This window comes from Pan troglodytes, chromosome 2 (assembly GCF_028858775.2).
Source record: "Pan troglodytes isolate AG18354 chromosome 2, NHGRI_mPanTro3-v2.0_pri, whole genome shotgun sequence".
Classification (NCBI taxonomy): domain Eukaryota; kingdom Metazoa; phylum Chordata; class Mammalia; order Primates; family Hominidae; genus Pan; species Pan troglodytes.
Genome location: NC_086015.1, coordinates 185,652,420 through 185,661,621, shown reverse-complemented (window position 1 = coordinate 185,661,621; position 9,202 = coordinate 185,652,420). Strand labels below are relative to the sequence as shown.

Genomic DNA, 9,202 nt, shown 5'->3' with positions numbered 1-9,202 from the left:
CTCACGCATGTTCGGCTCTACCTCTTTTGAAATGATGCCCAAAGCCCAGCAATGTTTACATAAGTAAAAGGGAGTTTCACTTTTATGCTTTAATTTCTACATAGAGCAGAGAGTTTTCCTAGCCATACCTTATACTTTGTTCATAGGTGAACTTTTATTTTTCGAATGTGATGGTTTTATCCAGCTTTGACAACAGATTTCTTTAGGAGATTACACACCTGGAATTAACTTTTTCTGCCAAGAATTACAGTGCACCTGGAAGTACTAAATCATTTTTATCTATGTTTTAGAAGCTTTGTGTAGTGAAATTGCGTATCTCAATCTTGACTTGTCTCTTGAGGAGAAGCTTAAGGACTGGAGTCGGGTAGATATGTATATGCTGGTGCTATGGAGTAAATACATCCAGGGTGTGTTTACTTTTCACCAGCCAAATACTCACTACCTGAACACCATCTCCCTGAGTACCTCGCTTCTTAAATGACTCCGCTTACTGCATAACATATGGAAATGTGAGTATGCACTTTCAGCAGATTGTTTGCTATGTTTACACCAGTTCTAACACTAATCCCCATTAATGTTTCATATAGTCCCCAACAGGTTTCAGAAGATATCAGACACCATATCTACTGTGTGTGTGTTTGGCATGATACACACTTAAACAAGGGGAGTGATAAAGAAGGATTTTTAGAGATTTCTTTCCTAAAGATATTTGCTAACTAGATTAAATATTTTGAGAATGGGAAATACTTCCTATGCGTATGAATGACAGCAAAATATAACATCCTTTAATTTAAAAAATATACAGGGAGTTCATTATAAATAGCCATACCATTCCATTTGGAGACATATTACATTTTCTGTTGGATAAAGTCTTGTGAGGTACAACTGTAAGACTATCTTCAAGGGATTTAGGATTACAAGTCAGAAAAGTTATTACAAACTCATGCCTACACATTAGAAAAATAATATTGTGTGAGTATTAGAAATTACTTACATGATTTCTTGGGAGTGGGGAGGGAAGTGTTATAGGAAATTTAGAGGAAAAATGTCTTCAATCTTTAAGTTTTGCTATCAGCATTACAGCTCCTGTTTTTGTCATGAAACCAAGATATGGTCTCATTTTCCTGACGTGAAGTAGTATTTCTAGAACAACAAACGCTTTTCATCCCTAGGCATCCTGAAGTTTGCCAAACTGGTTCTGCTTACTTGTCGAACAAGGATAATTTCTTCTCTTGGTTGTCTCTGATATAGTGTCAGCATTTTAAAGGCCAAAAGTTACCATAGTGACAAATTACTTGAGTATAAACATTTATTCTGTTTAGACAAAAATGCTGTAAGATTAAGAAAAGGGTTAGAAAAATCGTGGATAAACCAACATATTTATTTTGATGGATTTCTTTCTTAGGCAACATAAGAATGATATTATAAGTGATATTGTAAATAATGTTTAGTGAAAAAAGAGTACAGAAAAATAAAATATAGATACATTAAAATATATCTGCTATCAAATTCAAATATAAATAGTTGAATTTCACAAATTACTATTTTCTGTTACTGTAGTTTAATTTTACATGAATGTGACTAAATTCTGCCCTGGTTATAGATAAACTGATTATGTTCTTTAAGTAGTTCAAATTTCCTGATAACCAGTAGTCAAACTGAAGAACAAGCAGAATTAGTAGCCAAGTCTAATAAACGACTGGGAAAAATTGTATCTGTCTCATCCTCCTGGTTCCCACACACTCTAGTTACATCATTACTTAGCCTGTAAATTTGGAGGCCAATTGGGCTCCAGAGCTTGGGTCAGGTGACCAAAACATCAAAATGTGTCTGAAACTCTACCCTAAAGATGGGGTTTCAGCAGGGCCTCTGGATAGCTGACTCCTCTGCGGCTGCTGTGCAATTTTCGTATTTTATTTCACCTTTGCTTTCAGGCTTAGCTTTTGGTCCCGCAGATTGATGGCTGAAGCAAACTCGTTGATTTGGGTTTTTCTGTGCAGGTGCATGGGCAAAATTATTTCCTGTACCACATACTACAATCAGTTATGTAATAGCTTAAAAGAAAACAAAAACAGAAACTAGACCTTTCTCTATGAATTGGTTTTCATCAGAGATCATTCTAACTCCTTGATTTTTGTTTCATCCTTTTTTTTTGGTTTTGAAAACTATTTTGGATTTTGTTATATTTTAAAACATAATTTAATGTCTAAATCCACAAAACTTAAAAGCCAAGGTTATTAGAGCCACTGGATGCAACTCCCCATCGATGGAGCTGAAATACTCTGCTCCTCTTAAAAGGAGCGGAATGTGTAACTCTATCCCCTTGCTAAGGTTTCACAGGGCAAGTATAGTGATGACAACAACGACTTGTTTTCTGCAGATGTAGAAAGGCATTTTTTTTTTTTTTACATGTGCAGGAAGCAACAAAAAACCTGGTCTTTGGGGACAGGTGAGTGAGTTGCCTTGCAAGAAATAAACCAAATAATCCTTAAAGTTGCAGTAACATATACAGAACCAAAAGCTTGACACCTCTGTACACAAACCTATTTTCATGTTCAGATTTACATTTCTCTTGATTGCTACAAGAGGAGCTATGATAGTTTCTGGCTGGGAATTTGTTTCAATATAGTAAAATCCATCAGAAATGAAAAATATCCTTGATAAATTGTTATCAGGTATTTAACAATGCTTTCAGGAAGCAGGGATGATGCACTAAAGAAGGAGAAAACTCAGGTGAAAACCAATCTTGTTAAAATCCAAGGCAAACAAACAAACAAACAACAACAACAACAAAGAAGAACCAAGGCAAATACACAAAACAAATTGTCCTTCTTCTTGGATCAAATAATTGCATGAACTCTATTCTGTGACTTACACAACAAACATTAGTATGTACTAATTACCATGCTACAGGATAGGGATACAAAGAAAGTAATGAGATATGATAACAACGATAATGATAATAGCAGCTACCATTTATGTAGTGCTCACGGCATACCACACTGTACTGAGCACTCTACATTTATCCTAATCCTCACATTAATTCGAGAAGGTAATTATTGCATTTTACAGAAGGAGAAACTGAGGATCAAGAAGATAAATGATTTGCTCACGATCATGCTTCGGTTATATGGTGAGCCATAGAGATAGAATTTCAGTCTACATTGGATTTAATCTAGGAACTCTGTTCATAACTGTTCTCCCACATTTTCTAGAGATCGAATAGAGATACAAGTCTTTCTTTGTCCTTAGGAGGTTTTTACTCCCCGTGGTGGGGTAAACTAGATGAAGAAATAATTGACATTACTCATGTTAAAATATCAACAGGACTAAGTGCTTTAGGAAAGTCAAAGTTTCAGAAAAGAAGTGGTTTGGACCAGAACTTTTCTGAGGAACCCTGTGTCTATGGCATTGGAGCAGGGAAGAGTGTAGGTGGTAGATTAATGTTTGATTATCTTTTCCCCTGCAGGTAATCCTTTGGAAATAACTGATTTCTAGTTTTATTCTGCAAAACTGTCACTGAGAGTGCTGTGTAAGACAGAGCAAACTCCTGTCCTCACAGGTGCCTGCCAAATAAAGTAACTAGGTACTCACGTATTTTCCAGTACAAGTACTTCATTTTTAATTCATGGTCCAGGTCCTCTGTACATGCTGTTACTAATATTAGGTTTCAGCAGAGAATAATGAACAGGAACACAGGCCTGAATGTCTTAACATTTTTTAAACGACGTCTGCAGTGCGAAATTCTATTTCTGGCTTAATTGGAGTCTTTACATAAACAAGAGGAGGGCTCTGCAGTGTTGGGGAGGCATAATAGTCCCACAGCTTAGCAACAGAAAAGATAAGAGTCAGCATGATTCGGAACTGGTAGAAGGTTAATGCAGGCAGGCTTTTCCCCCTTAGGTCTCAGCATAGTATTCTTATATTAGACAAGAAAAGGAGAGGTCTTCTGAGTTAGGATTCTAACTAGAAAGCCTAGATCAGCCCCTTGGGGTGAAGCTTTATTCCATCAGAAAAGGAGGGAGGAGGAGAACTTGCTCTGGTTAGGAAATAGTACTGTTCAAGTGGCCCCCAAGGCAGGGCTGACTTATCCATTAGGTGCAGCAGGCAGTGTTTATGGGGCCCGTGGTACTTTTAATGTTTTAATTACATTTAAAACAAAGAAGAAAAATGAACGGAATGATAATGAATATATGATGATGATGAATTCAGTTTGCTTTATTTTCATCTTTATACCAGTAGAATTGTAAAGTATAACTTTTAATTATTTTTTGGAAGAAGGGATGACGGCAAAACGCCTGGAGCCCATGAAAGTCATCACGTGGTCCTGCCCCAAAGAGGCCATTTAAGCAAGTTAAATGACTTTAGTAGACAACCTGTTTTTTTCCCTTACTAGTGTTTTCTCACTGTAGATTCTACTTACAGTGAGTCTTTGAGAAAAAACACAAAATCTATGTTGGTTAACAAAAGCATCAAACACACATTCCCTCTAGGTTTCTAACAGTGCCCTGACTGGCATAGAGCTGGCATTCAACAATTGGTTATATATATTGGACATTGATTTAAAGAAAAACCATACTGATGTACTTATTCATTAAGTACAACTATTTATTGAGCATCAGTTGTGTGCCAGGCACTGTACTAGGTGCTACGGATATAACAGGAAATAAGACATTCTCCTTGAATTCAAAGAGCTTCAGAGAAAGGCAGTAAGAAGAAACACAAAAATGACATTTTCAGGAGGTAGTGGGTTGATAAAAATGAGGTGGGGGAAATCCTTGCTTTCTGAATTTCTTTTTAAAAAGTGTATCAACCTCCCAATTAAAAGAGGTTTTCCTCGATGACATTCAGACGCAAGCTAAAATCATCATAAATACATGAAACAGAGATATTGCACTGTAGATGGTAGCTAAGCTTCTTATTTAAAAATAAAGGATGTTTAATGATTTTTCAGTGAAAGGAGAACTGCTAAAGCTCATCTGACTGGGGTGATTTTGGCCATCCAAGCACTCGGAATTGGTGAGTGTTGCTTCTGCAGAAGGGCTAAAGCTACTGCTGGGCAGCTTTTTCCTCACTGTTGCTAGGGCCTGCTAGGAGTCATGATAAATTTTGAGATTCAACTGAAAGAAGAACAAGTTTCACGGGAGACCTCCAAGTCACTTGGTTTGAAGTAGGCACCAAAGTTAATTCATTTAGTTTCTCATGATGAGACTTTCAGGCAACATGTAGATCTTGACTGGTCCATTCATATAGCAGACATGTGTCTATTACATGCCCTACACGTACCAGGCTCCGTGCTAATGTTTGGTTTTGAGAGAGGAACAAAACAGACAATGGCTCTGCCCTCATGGAGTTTAGTTTCCCATTTTCCTGTTGGAGAGGGGGAGGTAATACAAATTTCAAACAACAGACGGGGTGACTGCAGGTTTCTATAAGTACCATTCTAGTGGCTATCTTTTATTTTGGCTTTTTGGTAACAGCAACCCAATTCTCCTTGGCATATGGTCTTATATTGGTCAAGGGATTCTGTCTTTCTCTAGCCAGGAAGTGGGCTTGTGATCCAAGCTTAATCAATCAGAATCCTTTCCTGGAGTTTTGAGGGGCTTGGTGTTGATTCCATGAGCATGTGGCCAGATTCTGAAAAGAAGATCCCCATTGATATCGCAGTATAGTCATGAACGGCCACAATGGACTGGACCAGTGAGTTAAGGGTAACTTTTGCTTTACTTTGCCATTTGTTGGGCTGGGTTATTAAACTAGATTGACCCTAAATTCCTTTCACCTAGTGCTTCCTTTTTGGAAATCAGTAGGGATCATTCAGAAGAAGAATGTAAGCATAGACATGCTGACTGGATCAACATGGTATAATGGAAAGAGCTTGGGGTTGTACTGATTTTGGTATGCTTACTGGGCAGTTTCTTCCAGTCTAAAATTGGAAGTGTAACACCAGCTCCACAAGGTTTTTGGGAAATTTAAATCTAGAAGGCCCCATTTAATGCCCATGCCCATGAATGTCAGTTCTTTGCCCTTACCTACTTTCACTTCTGCCCGAGCCCTACCACATACTGTCTTCATAAATAGTATGTTGCCAAGTTGGCTGGAAATTGTAAAATAATGGCAAAAATGTGCAATAACAACTCTGGAGAAAGAGATGAGATAGGGCTGGAAAGCTGATAAGTGAATCTTCAGCCACTTCCTCCTCCCTTCAGATAGCGTGGGCTTGGAGTGAAGTGTGGGCCGGAAATTTGACAATTGGCTAGATCTGTGGCTCGTGAACTCTGCCTGGCACGAACACTTCTATTTCAGCACATCTGTGATTGCCATATCACCAGCATTTGCAGAAATGGAGGATTAATTTTATTGTGCATTAGCTCAGCAGATCTGGTGACATAATATTGCACTACGAAGAAGGATTACTCACCAGTTTCTGGATGCTACATTTTTAGAAACTAACTCCACTTAACGATAAGTGTTGGATCTAACAACTTCCCCCTTTTCCCCACTCCCACTCTCCAATCACCCAACCAACAAATATTCCTTAATGTAAAAACCAGCTCTCATGGGACCAGATGGATACAATTTTTCTTCAGGAAAAAATTCTGGATATTTCCCCAAAGTAAAAATTTTATAATACTTCTTGATTTATTAAAAACAGATGTGCCATGTTTATAATATCGCTCCAAGCCCCCCTTTTTTGGTTTATGGAAAGCAATTTGGGAAGGTAAAATAATATAGCATTTGTGAGTCATTTCTGAAGAAAAAATGCAAAAACTGTACAGTAGTCTGCAAGCCAGACAGGGGATATGGTCATAAGGAAATATGGCTACATCCCAGGGCAAACAAAGAGGAGACTTTGTTTCTACTTCTGTCGTACATCTACTCAGGGTTTCGACATATCCTCTTTTCACCTATGACCTCCATCTGCAGAAAAAGAGACTCAGAGACAGGCTGTTAGTAAGGTCTAGTGGCTGGCAGAACTCAGTCGCACACTGCATCCTATAATCTTCCTACTTGCCACTAAGCCAGTACCATTTCCCTTACCTGTTGTCTTTTTTAAAGAACTTTTCCCCCATCCTCATCTAGGCTACCTCACAGAGCCTTCTTTTTCTCCAGGTAGCACACCTTAAAAACTATTCCTTCCTTTCTCTATAGCCTCTTTGTCCATTCTGTCATTTCTACTTGCTGATGTTTAACCAGCTGCTGGGCTACTGTGTCACTTAGGTAGCTGTATTTAAAGTCCATGGAGTGCGGAGTATACAGTGAGTAGGGCCCTGTGGACAAATGCAGAAATGAAATGTGTGTGTGCGTGTTCTTTATTGGGTGCTTATTGCATGCCAGGCACTGCCCTAGGTTAGTTTTTAGAGTTCGTTGTATTTAATTTTCACAATTTTCTATGAGGTATGAGTTTGGACAGACCTGCATTTAAACCCTGCTCTATCATTTATTTGTAAAAATATGTAAGCTTTAAGTAGGCAGTATCCATATTTTTATGGCTAATTCCTGTAATTTCTATTTGTATGGTTCAACAAAACAGCTTTATCTCTTATATAGCCAGGGAAGATTTTTAAAAAAAATTATTAAAAATATTCTGTCAATATTCTTTGTATTTGAAGCTCTGATGGCAAAACTGGATATATGCCATATTCATTTTTTTAACAACATAAAGTACAAAGAAAGTGACAAAAAGTACACAAACTGCTCTAATTTAGTCTATGCAAGGAGCAGACAGTAAAATATAATGGTCTACTTATTCTTCTGTGATTGACAGCCAATCCTTGGAGCAATTTGCACTCTGATCAGATAGCAGGTTTTCTCCCATAACCTTGAGGTCCAAGTCTCTCTGCCCTTTATTGTGAAATTATCTGCCCTTTGACCCTTTGAAAAGATGGAGTCCCACATCTTCTAAAAGCCTTCCCTCAGTCCTGCACTGATGTGTACAGTAAATGACTGATTGTCTCCATTATATGACCATGGCAGGCACAGAGAAATACCTAACTCATTTTAGCAAAACTTATCCTAATTGGAACTATAATCAAAGATAACTGGAATACTCCAGAAACTTACCTGGAGACCTGGATTTGGTGTCTTTTGAAGTTTTGGTAAAATAAGTGGTACCTTCTTTGTGCTTGTATTTTCTTTCCTTCCAATAGGGGAGTGAGGAAGAAAAAAAAAATTGAAAGGAAAGCTAAAGCATCTCTTCTTGCACAACCTTCCCTTCTCTCTTTCTCTGTAGCAGAAGGTGACACTGGGCTGCTGGGCTGGTTCAGAGGGTTATGCACATAAAGTCCTTATCACCTGTGCTATTTAAAGTGGAATGGAAAAGTGCAGCTGAAAACATCCTGGGGGAAGCATTCTCTCCTAGGGCAGCCAAGGTACTTTTCATCTTCACCTGAAGGCAGCCCTCACCCAATTTAATACATCATTTAGTTCAGCATTAGTGAAAAAATCCTCCCCAGGCCTGCTCACAATGACCCTAGGGCTCCATAGAAAAAGACTGAGAAGGAGGGTTACCAGTTTTCACTTCCTCGGTTAGAAGTAGTAAAGGTAAACTGCAAACGTGGACATGGAGCCAAATGAGGAGGTTAAGGAGTGCAAGCTTTAAATGACAGAAAAGTGCTTTCTTTAAAGCTCCTGGGTCCTACCACCCAGCAGATAGGAGGAGAGCCTCAGATATAGTGACAGGTATGTAGGAAGGAAAGAAGGAAGGGAGGAAGAAAGAAGGAAAGAAAAATTACTGAGAACCCACTATGTTAAGTCTTTTGGCATTCTATCAGCTTCACAATACCATTTACGCTTTTATTATTCAATTGTAATTTTACAGAGTAGCAAACGCGTACTCCAAAGAGTCGGGTAATTTCTCCAAAAATGCACACTAGCAAGGACAGGAACAGGAATTGAACCTAGATTATTTGTCCCAGTCTTTCCCTTTGCCCCTTTCAGGTGGCTTTGTTGTTCAGCGTTGACTCCAGGATTTCTACTTGAAACTAGGCCAGAGTTCAATCTGTGGGAGACCTCAGCATCCCCCAACTGGGAGCTTAAGGCCAGACCAGTTAACTAGAGCTTATCTTCAGGGATGTTCAGGGGAGATGCCACTCATACCTACTGGGAGGAAAAGAACAGGTACAGTATGTCTGTCTGTGGGTGGGGCTGTGGCACTAACATGTCCCTATCATGGGGATACCTGCCAGCCATAATATTGGCC

General features: G+C 38.6%; 1 long non-coding RNA gene across 1 annotated transcript in view; it reads left to right on the top strand.

Annotated features, from left to right (window-relative positions):
* Positions 1-340: 340 nt before the first annotated feature.
* LOC134809533 (uncharacterized) overlaps positions 341-9,202 on the top strand; it is a 39,738-nt gene continuing 30,876 nt past the window's right edge. The window contains exon 1 of the long non-coding RNA XR_010155466.1: positions 341-509. This is a non-coding gene — a long non-coding RNA (uncharacterized LOC134809533). The remainder of the gene's footprint in view (positions 510-9,202) is intronic.